Source organism: Eptatretus burgeri, chromosome 1 (assembly GCF_056783735.1).
Source record: "Eptatretus burgeri isolate ZD-2024b chromosome 1, Ebu_testis_v1, whole genome shotgun sequence".
Taxonomy (NCBI): Eukaryota; Metazoa; Chordata; class Myxini; order Myxiniformes; family Myxinidae; genus Eptatretus; species Eptatretus burgeri.
Window position 1 is genome coordinate 121,195,201 of NC_140961.1, and position 15,000 is coordinate 121,210,200.

The following is a 15,000-nucleotide window of genomic DNA, read 5'->3' on the forward strand; positions in this document are numbered from 1 at the left end:
CTTTTCATACGTACAAAGAAAACTCCAAGGAAGTGCATGAGTGAAGATTGGGGTTTTGGGTTAATTAAAACATCCCTTTTGAAGATAATATAATTAACGGCCTTATTTAATCATATCCTTTCTGATGCGTATCCTTGGTCACCGCTCTCTTTGAGGTCTTAAGGCGTATCCTAAGTAACCTCGCTGGGGTCGAAAGCAGCATTGTTTTGTGGCCTGCTCCACCTCCTCTTGATTTGGAACAGGCCGCAATGATTTCTTAACGATAGCTTTTTTTTCACTTTCCCCACACATATTGTTGAACATCTGTTCATCGTCGCTACAAATCATTGTATACATCACTTTTTTAAGTGTGAATAGTTTTGAAATTTGGAGCTTGGAGCGATTTCATGCATTATGATTATATAATACAATTTTCCACGGTCTACTCTCATGAACTAATTAAAGTATATCATCGAAATATGTTTTCAGCTTTCAGAATAGGATATCGTCCATACGAAATAACTGTCAAAATCTGGAGTGAAATCTGATAATTTAAAGAAATAGTGAGTCTTATAACTAAGCCTATGTACCTATTTACTTTTCGTAGGCAAGATGATGTACCCTCCTTCAACATACATACACAAGAAAATGTGAAATTTCGAAATGTATTAAACTTATCTTTTTCTACTGTTTGGAGAATTATATTCAGTGAACAAAATATTGAGGAATGTGCCAAAATTAACTATCTTCATTGAGCTTTATGATTTAATGCTTGACATCACATACTGCCCCCCAGAAGGAACTGCTTATCAATAGCATCTGCCGGATATGAGTCTATATTTTGAGGTTTCACAAGGTGCTCTCCAAGGAATCAAAGCAAATCTGGTGAAAAACCGCCATTTTAAAATACAGTTATAACGTACCATGTGACGCATGCACAGACGAGCAGGCAACATGGCGGATTATCTGCAATGTTTATTTCATGGGCGATTAAACTTTGCGATGTCTCCAGGGCTGTTCTACATTAAACAGCAACTCTTTTGTGGATAAAGTCATTATTTGAAAGAATTCATTTAATTTATTTTACTGATGTGGGCATGGTAAAGACCAGCTTTAAAGTTAAAGGGATTCTACATATGTATGCAGTCACAGCCTGGCCAGCCGTTCCTTATTAACCATTTAATTGGAGTGCTTTATTAAGTGCTCAAGGCACTTGCCGAATGCCTTACAGTCAATATCGGTAGCACGTTACATCATTCTGAGTAAATCGTTAACTCACTGTGGACGCTTTTGCCATGCCACGTCATCCTAAGCGAGTGATTTGTGCTCCGTCATCCTAAATGAGTGGTTCGTGCTCCGTCATCCTGAGCGACTGGTTCGTGCTCCATTATCCGAAGTGAGTTTTTCGTGATCTGTCATCCTAAGCGAGTGATTTGTGCTCCGTCATCCTAAACGAGTGGTTCGTGCTCCATCATCCTGAGTGAGTGGTTCATGCTCCGTCATCATGAGTGAGTGGTTCCTGCTCCATCATCCTAAGTGAGTGGTTCATGCTCTGTCATCCTGAGCGAGTGGTTTGTGTTCTCTCATTCTGAGTGAGTGGCTCGTGCTCCGTCATCCTGAGTGAGTGGTGCGTCAGAATGACAGAGTTCCTGCTCCATCATTCTGACTCCCCCACCTCCCCCATTAGTATGTTTGTCTCCAGGCTGTCCATGACCGGTATAAAATGGATTTCAGACATTATTTTGTTTCCATATTCACTGTTATATTATGCAGAATCATTTTCTTGAGACAGTACGAGTCGTAATTTATGCTCCACTGCACATCTGCCTTGTCTTCCTCTCACCTCACTCTGTCTTCCCTTCCCCTATCCTTCCTCACTCCCACTCCCTCACTGTTCCCACTCCACCTCCTCACTCTCCCCACCCCACCTCCTCACTCTTCCTTCCACTTTTTCTCCCCCCCTCCCCCCATTAATATTCCCATCAGAAAAGTGACAGGTGGTATTTGCTCATATCTAATATATTGTTATGGTTTTGGGGTAGATGGAGGAATTTAAGAGCAAAGGTAGGATTTTATAGTGTAGCATGGTCTGTGCATGTGCAGGTGACATCTCAATGAAAATTAAGTAGGGAAAACAGTCAGCTTAAGATTGTTATGCGTCACCGTACAGTGGGCGGTGCTGTGTTAATTAGGTAGGGTTTAAGGATAATTTCTCCAGTAGGTGATTGCCCCCTTAAACTTTGCGATGACGTTTTCCTATGTTTTTGCATTTACAAGACCGGTTATAAATATGACACGTCCTTAAAACAACAACAAGGAGCCGCACATTCAGAGGAGTCAGAAACCCCACCTTTTCGGCTTCATGCCAACACGCCATGCCACGAGGCTTATGATTGGTCAGTGGATGTCAGAAGGTTCGGGAGAGAAGTGAGTGAGGAGATGGCGCTTGGAAGATAAGGGCATTACAGTTGCTTATCCTCGACATGATGAAGAAGGCTGAAAAATTCTCAAGTTTGTGCTGCGTGAATTTGCCCGCCTGCTGGTGCAAGACGCAGGCCATTGACTATTCGGCTGACCCATGAAGTGTGTACATTTCTGAGGAGCGAAGAAGAGCATGCCTTGTGGCCTAAGGTCGAGGAGGAAGGAGGGCGATTGTGGTGATCAGACCTGGTGCAAGAGTAGAACGGTCGGCATATTCGCTCGTGAAAAGAAGCTTCATGGCAGATTCTGAGCCCTGGCGTTGAATACTGCCACACGAATAACTCATGTGCGTTTCCCGCCCAGAGAGCGTCTCGGTGCCATTTCTGGTGCGGTTTCTCACGCAGGACGCTGCAGTTCGATTGTCAAGCCTGAAAAGATCACTTTTGGACCCGAAGCTAAGTGCTAGAATAAAGGAGGGATTTTTCTTTCATTTTGTCTCTCCCCTTGTCTGTATTAAAGTCTGTGTGGAGACGCCTCAAAATTAACTTTATTTTCCCTCACGTTTTATTATCACGTTTGATTTATTTCCATGATGAATATTTGATTTATGTCCATTAAACCCCTATTTATTACAGATTGCTTGTGCTTGTCTATTTGTTGTGGGTTCGAGTATAAACCATTGTGCTACCATCCTGGTGAACGCTTCTGGTATGTGCTTCGCCGCCTCCTGTCCCAAGCGCACTATAGTCTCGATGGAACTCGGTTGTTCGCCTCAAAGGGAAATTGTTCGGTTATCCAGCCACGTCAGTGTTAACCGCCCATCCATGACAATTGTGTCGGAGGAATTAACTTAACCGGCATGGCCACGACAATATAAAGCTCTTTCTAACCACCGATTCACTGACTGACTAATATTAAAGATCATACCTTCCGAGTGATGTAGAGAGCTGAAATTTTGTGCCAATGGACATCGAAGCTGGTACACCATAAGAAAAGAAAAATCACAGTATCGCAAGACAATATCTATAAATGAAATTTTTTTGAAAAAACTAAATAAATGAAAACAAATGCAGGTCAGCAACCCAATACAAAGGGGAAGCAGGGTAATTTTGTGCCGATAGCCATCGAAGCTACCAACGGAAACTGGAGAAAAAAAAAATCACAGAATAATCGTATAACATCCAACAATAAATATATAAACAATTTTTTTTAAAAATTAAAAATCGAATGCAGTTGAGCGACCTGAGACAATGGGGCTACAAGCAAAAGCATGGCTACAAGCACATTATATATATTATATATATATATATATATATATATATATATATATATATATATATATATATTATATATATTATATATATATATATATATTATATATATATATATTATATATATATATTATATATTGTTGCGGTTGTGGAAATTCGCATTCAGATCCCATAGGTGAGATATCTCTGTAAGTACATGACTTGTGTAGTTAGCCCAAACCCGTTGTTTAGAGGGAATAAATGCGATTCATTTGGGCTGCGACCCTTTGAGATAGCCGTTTTTCTGTTCTATCTTTATTTTGAACCAACCACGTCTCAACCGCCATCACACAACAACCACCAACCACAACAACGCCAACAGCCACGATCTTTACCTTCACAACTCGCTCCCGCAAACATCGCATCACCGCCATTCCAAACGGCACCATGGCCATAAACCACCACCATAAACCCTCCACCACCTTCACCTCTCTCCTTCTGCGGCCATTCCCGCACCACCTGTGGGCACCGAGCGTCAGGCTGTCCTGGGCTCGTACGGGACGCGTGCCGAGCCGAGAGTGCAAAATGCGGCCTTTCCGAGGAGAATTCGGATCAGGAATGCTACACGCCCACTTCTGATCCGTCCAATCAGCAAGCACGGGGCGGTTTGGCCCCGCCTCCAGGCGAGTCTGTGTGGAATCGAGATATGCAAATTCTAGGATCAGGGGTGATTCACGCCCCTTTTTCTCCGTCCAATGAGCGAGCGTGGCTCCGCCCCCGAGCTCGTTCTGATCCAGAAATTTGCATATGGGTTCTCCTGCCAGCCTATAAAGCGCCGAGCGCAAGGCGAATCTCGGTCGAGTCAGTTTTGGAAGAGCGGAGAGTGGCAGAAAGGGGAGAGTCAGTTTGGAAGAGCGGAGAGTGGCAGAAAAGGCAGAGTGGGCCTTGGAAGAGCGGAGAGTGGCAGAGTCGGTTTTGGAAGAGCGGAGAGTGGAAGAGTCGGTTTGGGGAGAGTCGGCCTTAGAAGAGCGGAGAGAGTTTTGGGCAGAGGCAGTTTGGAGCGCGGAGTGGAGTCGGGAGGCGAGGGCGTCCCGGTGGTTTTTGGCAGTCGGCTGAGGAGAATTGGGGGAAGAGACCGAGGAGTTCGGGTCCGAGGCAAGGAAGACGGCGGTCGGCGACGAGGTCGCGGTGGAATCGCTCGTCACGGGACCCAAGCAAGCCAGCTATACTCTTTCCCCAGAGCATGAACAATTCACCCCCCCCCCCCCATTTTCCCCACTCTGAGATAGTGTGAAAAGGGGGCCCCGTTCCCACCCCACTCCAAGCAGTGCCAACGAAACCCGCGTAGGAGCATGAAGTCGGGGCACCGCCGCGCTGCCACATTTGCGGCTCATCACAAAGACGCGGGTAGGACCCACCCGGTCTCACAGACCTGACCGCTCTTTCAGGCCACGTGCAAATATTGGCCCACAGGCCCCGTCTGCCCCCTTGTCTTTGAGGGTGGCCTTTTCTTTTGCTTCTGTGTAAACGTGTGTGTGTGGCACTAGTCTGGTGAAGTAAAACTTAAGTGTTGCCGTGTGTCGGTCTTAGTCGGTAGTATCTCTGAGTCATTGCTTCTTTTGTTACATTTGCTTTTTGTGCATAATTGTTTTAATTGTATATGTGTGCTCTCCGTGTCCCACGGAATAAATGTACATCATGTTGAACTGTTTTCCCGTTTCGCTTCGTCTTTTCTTTAATTGAATCTCCATGTTGCTTCACGTAAAGGGTTGGTAGTGGGCTTAATACGCCCGATAATTAAGCGGAACCGTCGAGGCCGACGATAACACTGCTCGGTTATCCCGATAGTACGGAACGGGTCACTGAAGCGGCCCGTGTCCGGGGTCGACCTGTGGCGAGGTGCGATCGCCCGGTCTACCCTCCGCGTGGGTAATTAGGTAGGTCGAGTTTGGCGAACAACCCTATCCCACGCGGGTGGCCGATTGGCACGATCGTGGTGAGGCCGAAAGGCCCACCCATGACTAGCTCCCGGCGTTAGTCCGAGACGGTCACAACAGAATTGTCCGTCTGGTGGGCGACGTGCCGCGATTCGAGTCACGTGGCCGTTCGCACGCCGGCGGGCACGAATTCGCAACAATATATATACATATATATATATATATATATATATATATATATATATATATATATATATATATATATATATATATATATTGTTACGGCCATGGGTGCCGAGACACCAGTTGTTACTCAAGGGCTTTAATCCCCGTTTGACCGTGGAAGTGCCGCTGCAGAAGGTTCTGCCACCAAGTACTGATCTCAGGGGCTGAAAACTTTTGCAACCAGTGAATTTTGAGTTGCACATGTTTTTTGTCGGTATTCCTGACATGTAACCTCCTTTAACTTTAACAGTGCTTCGTTTCATCTCTTCAGTTAAAAAATAATAATAATAATTTGGAAAAATTGTTTTTTTGAATCCAGGATCTCAAGGTGTTTTATAGCAACTGCTGGGCTGGTAGCATTGCCTAAAGGTAGACACACTCCCCTGTCAGCTGTTTCGCCTGGGTTATAATGTTGACCCAGCTATAAACTGTCGTCCTGGTTTTTCACAGGCAGGTTGACATCAATGTGCCATCCTTTGAATGGACGTTTAACTAGGCGTCCCATGTGCCAGTATTAGGTGGTGGACATTGAAGATCTCCAATGTGTCCTTCATGAAGATTAGGTGAACTATTGCAAGCAGCCTGGCCAAATTCCTGCTCTAACCTGCAGGGCATCATTGGCAATGTCACACCTCTGTTGATGCTAACTCACGGCCAGGTGCTGCATGGGAACGACGACAATTATTACAACTGCTGTAATGCTGAGCCACTCTTTACAAACAGTGCCAAGGAAGACAAGAGGGGGAGGGGGCATTAATCAACATTCTTGTAAAAATTAAGAAGTTATTTTGGACTTAAAAACAAATAAAGAGCATGCTGTCTGGTCTGTTGTTCACAAGTACATCACACAAAACTTCTCAAAGTTCCGTAAAGTCTCGGTGAAAGTAACTCAGCTTTATTAGACTGTTGACAAGAATTTTGTAATTTCTGTAAAATCACGTGCTTGCTCTTCACTCGCCAAGATCCTTGAAGTTTTGGAGGGAGTCTGTTGTCATAACAACGACAAACAATAGCGCTCCGTGCAGAGTCGACAAATCTGCCAATTTTATTCTCCATCCATCCATTGGGACGATACACTGCACTCGGGATAATTCACGATAATACTGCATGATTAACGCATTGTCATAAAGAAATGGTCTCTAAAGTAATGTAAACACTCGGTCGGTCAAGAGAGCTTTTATTTGGGTCATTGTACTTATGACGTACGCAAATGATTTTAAATTTCATAGGGCCCTTCCACACCCCCTTCTCCATGTGTTCTTGCATAAATAATATGTAGATTGATCCTTTCGATGATTGCATCAACGATTAATCAGATACCTTGTTGGATTGAAGGGTAACGGGTAAGTTTGCAAATCACTGCAGAACTTTGCCACCAAGTATAAGTATACTGTATTCCACAATTAAATTCTAATTAGTGTTCGGTTGCATGATAATGTAACTAATTGTTGTAGTAAAACAATAATTGGTCTTACAAAATGTAATAGTACCATAATGGAAGACGTTTCTGAAGGTTTATAGAGCAGAGGCATGAATGCTGCTTGTTCCCACGGATGCAATGATTTGCCCAGGGATGCTGAACTAAACCAACTGTGAGAACATTATATAATAACGACAAGGGCACTCGGTGGAGCGCACACCTCTGCCACACCATGCCTGATCCACGAGAACATATCGGACCCAATACATTTTTGAAATATCACGCTGTACAGTACTATATCATTTTTGGCCCTATCTCTGAATGGTGAAGAATCACTTAAAATATTCTAGTCGTCAGATCCGGATCTGGGTCTTCACCAAAATCTAAGCAGTTCATCCTTGTCATACAACAATGTCCACAAAATTTTATCTGGATCCGTCCACAAATTTTTGAGATATCCTGAACACAAACAAACAAACAGACAAACAAGCAAGAAGAAGTCTTGCAGAGTACCACACTTGCAAAATCCATAAAACAAATTTGACCTCAAAAATAATTGTAGGTTGAATTCATTGACCTGAAATATAAATCCTCTTCAAATTTCAAGTCAATCAAATGAAAATTGAGGATTTTAGAAATCTCACCTAAGTTGTTGACCTTTGGCCGATGTTGACCTTTTGACCTCAAAAACAATAGGTTTCTTCCTTGTGACAAACTCTACCATGTGGTGAAGTTTTGTGAAGATTGGTTTAAAATTGTGACTTGGAAGGTGACAAACAGACAGACAGACAAACAGACAGACAGACAGACAAACAGAATAACAAAATTGATGAACCAATATACTTGAAAAATCTTCCATTTTGCAAGTAACAGACAGAAAGGACTAAAAACATAACCTCCTTCACACCTTCGGCAGGGGAGGTAATAACTGCTAATTATTAAACCTGGTGGACATTTGAAAGATTTTCAAAAGGTGGAATGTTTGCCTTTTCACTAGATTCCATTTTCCACTGAGTGTTCACATGATATGCCTTCCACGACATTGCATTTTGTCCATTATTTGCATGCGGCTGTTTCTTCAAATTGCTATTTTTTTGGTTTCTTTCCCGTAACTGAGCCTTCCCATAATTAATTTAATTCCCATATAATTAAATACAGAATGGGTTTCAAATACTCAGCAAAGAGATTATTGACTGTATAACAAAAAAGAAAAAAAAGGTCACGTGATTTTCTGCAGCCAGGCAAGGTGAGGCACAGCTCCCTCCACCAGATATAACTGGGAAATTCATACGGGCTGCATTTACTGCCTCTTGAAGCATTTTCACAGTGATACAAAGTTTAAAATTCAAGCATAATCAGATACAGTAATTTCATGTTTTTGAAAGTTGTTTAGTTTACTACATTTTAAAGACCCCATCAAAAAATCTTTCCCAAAGTGGAAGCCAAAGGGTGTCCACAGCCAAGCCAAATAACATGCTCTGAGTTGTCTGTATGAGCATGATGGGGCAAATGTGTTGCAGTGTCCTTTTATGAGTACAGTATGCATAAATGGATATCAGCGAATGGAAGTAAGTTTGACAAACAGTTGAAGATCATTTCTAAAGGATGGGATGCTATAAGATGGAACACAGAGATTACACAAAATAATTAAATATGAACGGATCATAAACCCAGGGTATTGAACCCTTTGGACCAATATTGCTGCCTTGCCTGTACAGATTACATCGTTGCACCCATCAAATACGCACCAAAATCGTTTTGGGGAAAACATAAAGGGAAGTTGCAAAATGATAAAAAATAACATTGAGTTCACGTCATCATTGTGGCAGCAGGGATGACAGTTTGAATTATTCGCTGTCTTTCTCGTGAAAGCTGAGAAACAATGTATAAATGGCACTTAAACTCTGCGAGGAAGTTCAGTTGATACTTTTCATGGACGTACAATTTAATGGACGGAGCTAGTATAGCAGTGCAGACACACAGACTAATGGAGTGAATGCACCACGTGGTTCACACATTCAGGGTGTGTTTGGGAACGAGTATCCAAGGAGATGGATGCCCTTTGTGTTTTATGAGTCCCCTGGATCCATGATGGGCTTTACGGCAGAGTAAAAGCCTATGATCAGTCAACCCATAAATTGAGAATGCAGAATTGACAAACAATTTCTGTTACATTCACTACAATGCGGAGGCAACATATTATATCTGCTGCAGTTATGTCTTTTTGCTATACCATACTTTACATGTTATCATGGTCACAAAACAATCATGGGTATTTTGGATATTACAGGTTGTCTGCCCCAGAAACTCACAAAAGGGATGTGAGAGAAAGTTTACTGCAACATGTGATGCAAAGCATGTTTAATGATGTGAATAAAACTGGTTCCATGATGGAGGTGCTTATGTAGCTAAAACCAATATGTGTATATATATATATATATATATATATATATATATATATATATATATATATATATATATATATATATATATATAAATAAATTGATTTATTGATAAATTGCATGAGTAAAAAAAAATATATAATAATCATAAAATAATAAATTTCTCAATCAATTTCCGAATGGGACACCAAAACCACCACTGTTTCATCCGAATCTGCAACTTTTTGAAAATTAAGTCATTAGTCGAAAAATTAAATAATTAATTGATCAATCAATAAATCAAAAATACCCTTTTTATAGCCAAATAAATCACTTGTTCATTGTCATTTCCAAATGTCAGCTTCCTAGCTCAAAAGGTGCCCAAGATATTGCCAGGATGAAAAATAAAATAACTAAATAATAAATTGATAATAATTAAGTAATTAATCAATTAATTGATAATCAAAAACAGTAAATAAAAAATACTTTTTTGCCAAAGCACATCTTCACTGTTGTTCCCAAATTTCAGCTTCCGAGCTCAAAGGATGGCTGAGATATCACCCAGAAAACAAGAAAGAAAATAATTAATCGATGAATTGATCAATCAATAAATCAAAAATACCCTTTATCGCCAAATCACTTGGTCACTGTCATGTCAAAATATCAACTTCCTAGCTCAAAGGATGGCTGTGATATCATCCAGAAAGCAAGAAAGAAAATGATTAATCCATTAATCAATAAATCAAAAATACTCCTAATTGCCAAATCACTTGTTCACTGTCATGTCCAAATACCGGCTTCCTATCTCAAAAGGTACCTGAAATATTGCCCAGACAAACAAAGAAGAAAACGGAGTGAAAACCGAGTACCTTCGGCGCTTGGCGATGGCGTCATGCATCGCCTGGATATGGAATTGGGATGGGTCGGTGTACAACAAAAGCCGGCCAGCAGAGCTTTGCTCCTGCTCACAGAGTGCTAGGTGAACGAGGACAATGGCACATCACATGGTCTTTCACAGGCACGATCGCTTCCTCAGGGAGCTGGTGTTTCTCGGTTTCAGGGCATTATGATTTTGAGAAGGATCTTTGGGTTTTGTCATTTCAGATAGTTTACATTGGAAGTGTTACATATTTTAAGTATTGCAGGTTTACATGTACAGACTGATCTCGATATAAGGACCCTGGCTCAAATAAACTTTGAGAACATGTTTTAGTCAATGGATATTTACCCCGTATTCACAATCCACTATGTTGGAAAACCCAGATATCAAGATGACTTTATCTCAGCAAATCGGACACAAACACATTGACTTACACGAGAAAATCATCAAAATACAGATGAGATAGCCAAAAATTATTTTCCAAAACATCAAAAGAAAGAATAATTTTGTTATTTCATACATTCTGGGGTCGCATTGGTGGCTAAATACACCACACAGTGATGCCGCCGAGAAAGAGGGGCGGACACACTCAGCTGGGTGAGGCAAGCTTGGACCCACCTTCATGGGAAAGTCAGGGGAAGAAACTTGGATAGAACACGAAATAGAATTTAGGTTTTTTAAAAAAAAACAGTATCACAAGTACTACTTGTGTCCATCACAAGTTTTTTGCAGAGGATTGCTGTCCATCACAAGAAGATTGCTGTCCATCAATGCTCTCCATACTACTTTACTGAGCGTGAACGGTTTTGTGCAGAATAATGGGAAAATGTTGCCCAATCAAGGTGTGCAAAGTTGGTAGAGACCTATCCCAACAGACTCACAGCTATAATTGTTGTCAAAAGTGTTTCCACCAAGTATTAACTCAGGTGGGTGGACACCTATCCAATCAAGATATTCTAGTTTTGTATTTTTAATGAATTTTCTGAAATTTGTAGAATTTGTTTTTCACTTGGAAGTTGTGAGTTACGATGTGTAAATAAAGGTGGAAAAAGTCTGATTTAATGCAATTTAATTCCAGGTTATAAGGCAACAAAAGGTGAAAATTTTGAAAGGGATTGTGGACTTTCTGCAGGCACTGTGGATTGTACAATTGTCCAAGAAACACTAACAATTGTATTTATCGAAACACAAGTATGTACATCACCATGCAAAAGCACCGTGTAAACTTGTGACTTAAAAAAAAAAAAAATTCTGTCTCACTTTCTGACTGATACATCTTGTTTTCCCCCAGATTATCTGAATCAACGTGGCTGCTCAAAGTAGTGGATAACACAAGTTAACGATATCATCATCAGGCTGTTTTCAGCCCACTGGACCAAGTTCAACTCACCATAGAGTTATACTCAACAGGGTTACCAAGTGCAGGTTAGTGAGAGAACTTTGGTGAGAATTTGGGTAATTTGCCTCCTCTTCGAAAAAGACACCGTAGTATCTTTAACATCTACCAAAGACCAATGGTGGCAGAAAAAGATGCCCAGTTTTAACCGTTCATCTGAGTGACAGCATACACACTGATAAATCCCCCTGCCTGTAAAACACTAGGATGAGTTTAAAGCTGACCCAAAATTCGAACCCAGGCGAGACAGCATAAAGGTGAGTATGCCTACCTCTCGGCCATCCTGCCAGTCCGTTGATGATTGAGAAGCAAATTAGTGTACGTTTGACTGATCAAATAAGCATTTTACAAGTTTACTTGGTATATATTGGACCATTGTGAATACCATGTTCATTGAGATTAAGAACATCACTCCTACCTCAATAGGAAATGCCAAATCTGTAATACAGTCCTTCAAGACTAATTAAAAATCTGACGGAGGATTCAAATAAAACACAAGCAGTCACGTGGAGTGCAGCGTTTACGCCACAATGTGTAAAACGCCTTTCCCCCTTGTTGTTCAATTATTCAGCTTCAATTTCCACTTCGGTAGCACATGAGGCAAAAAAAAAAGGCTGATTAAACAAAGCCCAGTCAAAAAAGTCACCATGCAATACGTTTGGTGCCCAAAACCAAAATGTTATTATATATATATATATATATATATATATATATATATATATATATATATATATATATATATATATATATATATATATATATATATATATTTATATATATATTTAACGCTGAACTCACAAAGTGCTGTCATAAAGTTAACTGGTTAGCTGTTGAAGGCTTACAATCATGTGCCTAATGGCATCTACACAGCGAGGAGCTCAACGCATGAATTGAAGCTCAAAGCAATGTGACGGGTGAAATGAACAGAAAAGCGATATCTCCTTATCGGCTGCCAGATGGTATAGTTCAAGGCAGATGCAAACAGAAATAATAGACAGTGGGTGACCACAGATGAAAATGCAGCCTTGCCAAGAAACCTCAAAAAACTCTTGCAGTCATCCGAGCACAGGAGGAATGAAAGATTGAGTAACAACTGGCCAAGTTGCCTCGCTGCAAGAAGAGGGGGTGCCGGAGGGTGTTCGGGACACAGGCAACAGAATGCTGACGTGATACGCACATCAATGTACCATTTGCCACAACTAATTATCAATTAACTGCACCCTCATTATCGAAAGTAAATGGTACATTCAGCATCAAGATCGTTGCGGAACGATGCTAAAATGACCTTCGGTCTACAAAATTCCTGGATGTTGGCGTAACTATGTTCGTTGTTAAACATATCCTCGATGTGGGTGAATGGCCGTTTGCACATTTGTGCTTCTTGTCGTCTGCCAAAAGGAATCGCCAATTTCTGTTGACTCATGTAACTTCGTCCAGCCTGATCTTGCGACGAGGAACATAAATCTGTTGCAAGCTAAATGTCTCGACAGATTCTTTTAAGGGATAGGTGAGATGCACAGGCTCTCAATGTCACACTTTTTGTGAGGTCACTCAAGGACTTCAACATTTGCTTTCGTTGTGAAGTGAGTGACGTTCATTAATGCAGCTCATCATTCAATAAACCTGCTCTGTTCTTGCGTATGGCAGCTTGGCTGCCGGGTAGCTATCATTTCTTGGAAGCATAGCTGTGCCGCTGATGCTGCGCCCCTCTACCAGTACACTGGCACTCATTTACGCCGACCACGGAAGGATGAAAGGCTGAGTCAACTCCACCTAGTGTTAATTCAGCAGCCAATAGGGCTCAAACTCAGGACACCAAGATCACAAGTCAGTCAATTAACCACTAAGCCAACACCAGGCTAGATAAATCTGTGTAATGATCCGAATACCATGTGATAATTCACAATTCTCAAACAGTTTAATTGAGGTGATAAAAAGAAGACCGAACCAACCTACGATACATGAGTTTGGAGTGTATGTTACGGTCCAAATAGTGCTGAACTTACTAAGACAAGTACATTGGTCTCCAACACCTACCTATTTGGTGTGTAAGTTAGGGTCCAATCAGTGGTGAGCCAGGCAAGACAAGCGCATCAGCTGATAATACCTGTGTGATTGTTATTTCTGTTGGCCGATAACATTTTGATTCCAAGCCCCCCCCCTCCCTCATATTTTCTGTAATTTTTAGGCCACGATCATGTCATAACAACAAGTACTAAAATATCAGAGTTGCAGTTGTGAGGACCAGGATACGTAGAAAAATTACATCTGACAGAGAAGAACGAACATGGAACCACCTCTGAAAGCATTCATGGTGCTGCGGTATTCAAAATCGTGCACCCTTTCAAGATCAAAGTCCATATTACTGTGAGTTTTTAACAATCATACCATTAGTCCTGCAGAAAACATTGACAAATGAATGCCCGAAAAGTACAGTCCTTGACTTTCAGCTCTCCTTTTAGCCTTGGACCCCATAAGCAAAAGGAAGTTAGTGGAGGAAGGTTAATTTGTGTTCAAGCCAACACCTTACAGGACAGCTATTCTCTTCCTCCATCCATTCCTGCCGCTGAGCTACTCGTTTCAGACATGAACTACACGTTTTTTGTTTTTTTTTCATGTACGGATAAAGCGTGAAGAACAGAAGCGTACGTGGTGACAACAAACCGCTTGTGATATGGGAGAGAACGGTCCAAGCAGTGGCGAACTTGGCAAGCAAAGCTGGATTCCTCCCACGTCTCTGCAGACATCCAAAAATACAGCACTGACCTGTCAGAGATTCAAAGTATTGCACCATTCCAGGGTAGGTAAATTAACGCAGTTAACGTGCAAACACGTGGTTGGTCATCAAAAGGTATTGTGTTTGTCAAAGAAGATGCAAAGCTGTGATTTATCCTCTTACCTGCAACTGCAACGTCATCAAAACCAAGAGTTTGGTGAAGAAATAAAACATCAAACATCAAACAATATTTATTAAATAGGACTTTGTTCATGCATTGAGGATGCCAACAAAGGTAAGTCCAGGAGTTCTAATCTTAACTTCTCAAAGTTTCACTCACCAGTATTGAAGCATCCTTGGAAGATGTCAGTCACATCAGATGACCCGATTATACA

The 15,000-nt window shown here is 41.4% G+C and overlaps 1 long non-coding RNA gene across 1 annotated transcript in view; it reads right to left on the minus strand.

Moving 5' to 3' along the window:
- LOC147035301 (uncharacterized) overlaps window positions 1-14,707 on the minus strand; it is a 67,525-nt gene extending 52,818 nt beyond the window's left edge. Inside the window, exon 1 of the long non-coding RNA XR_015062015.1 lies at window positions 14,554-14,707. This is a non-coding gene — a long non-coding RNA (uncharacterized LOC147035301). The remainder of the gene's footprint in view (window positions 1-14,553) is intronic.
- Between the last annotated feature and the right edge of the window lie 293 nt (window positions 14,708-15,000).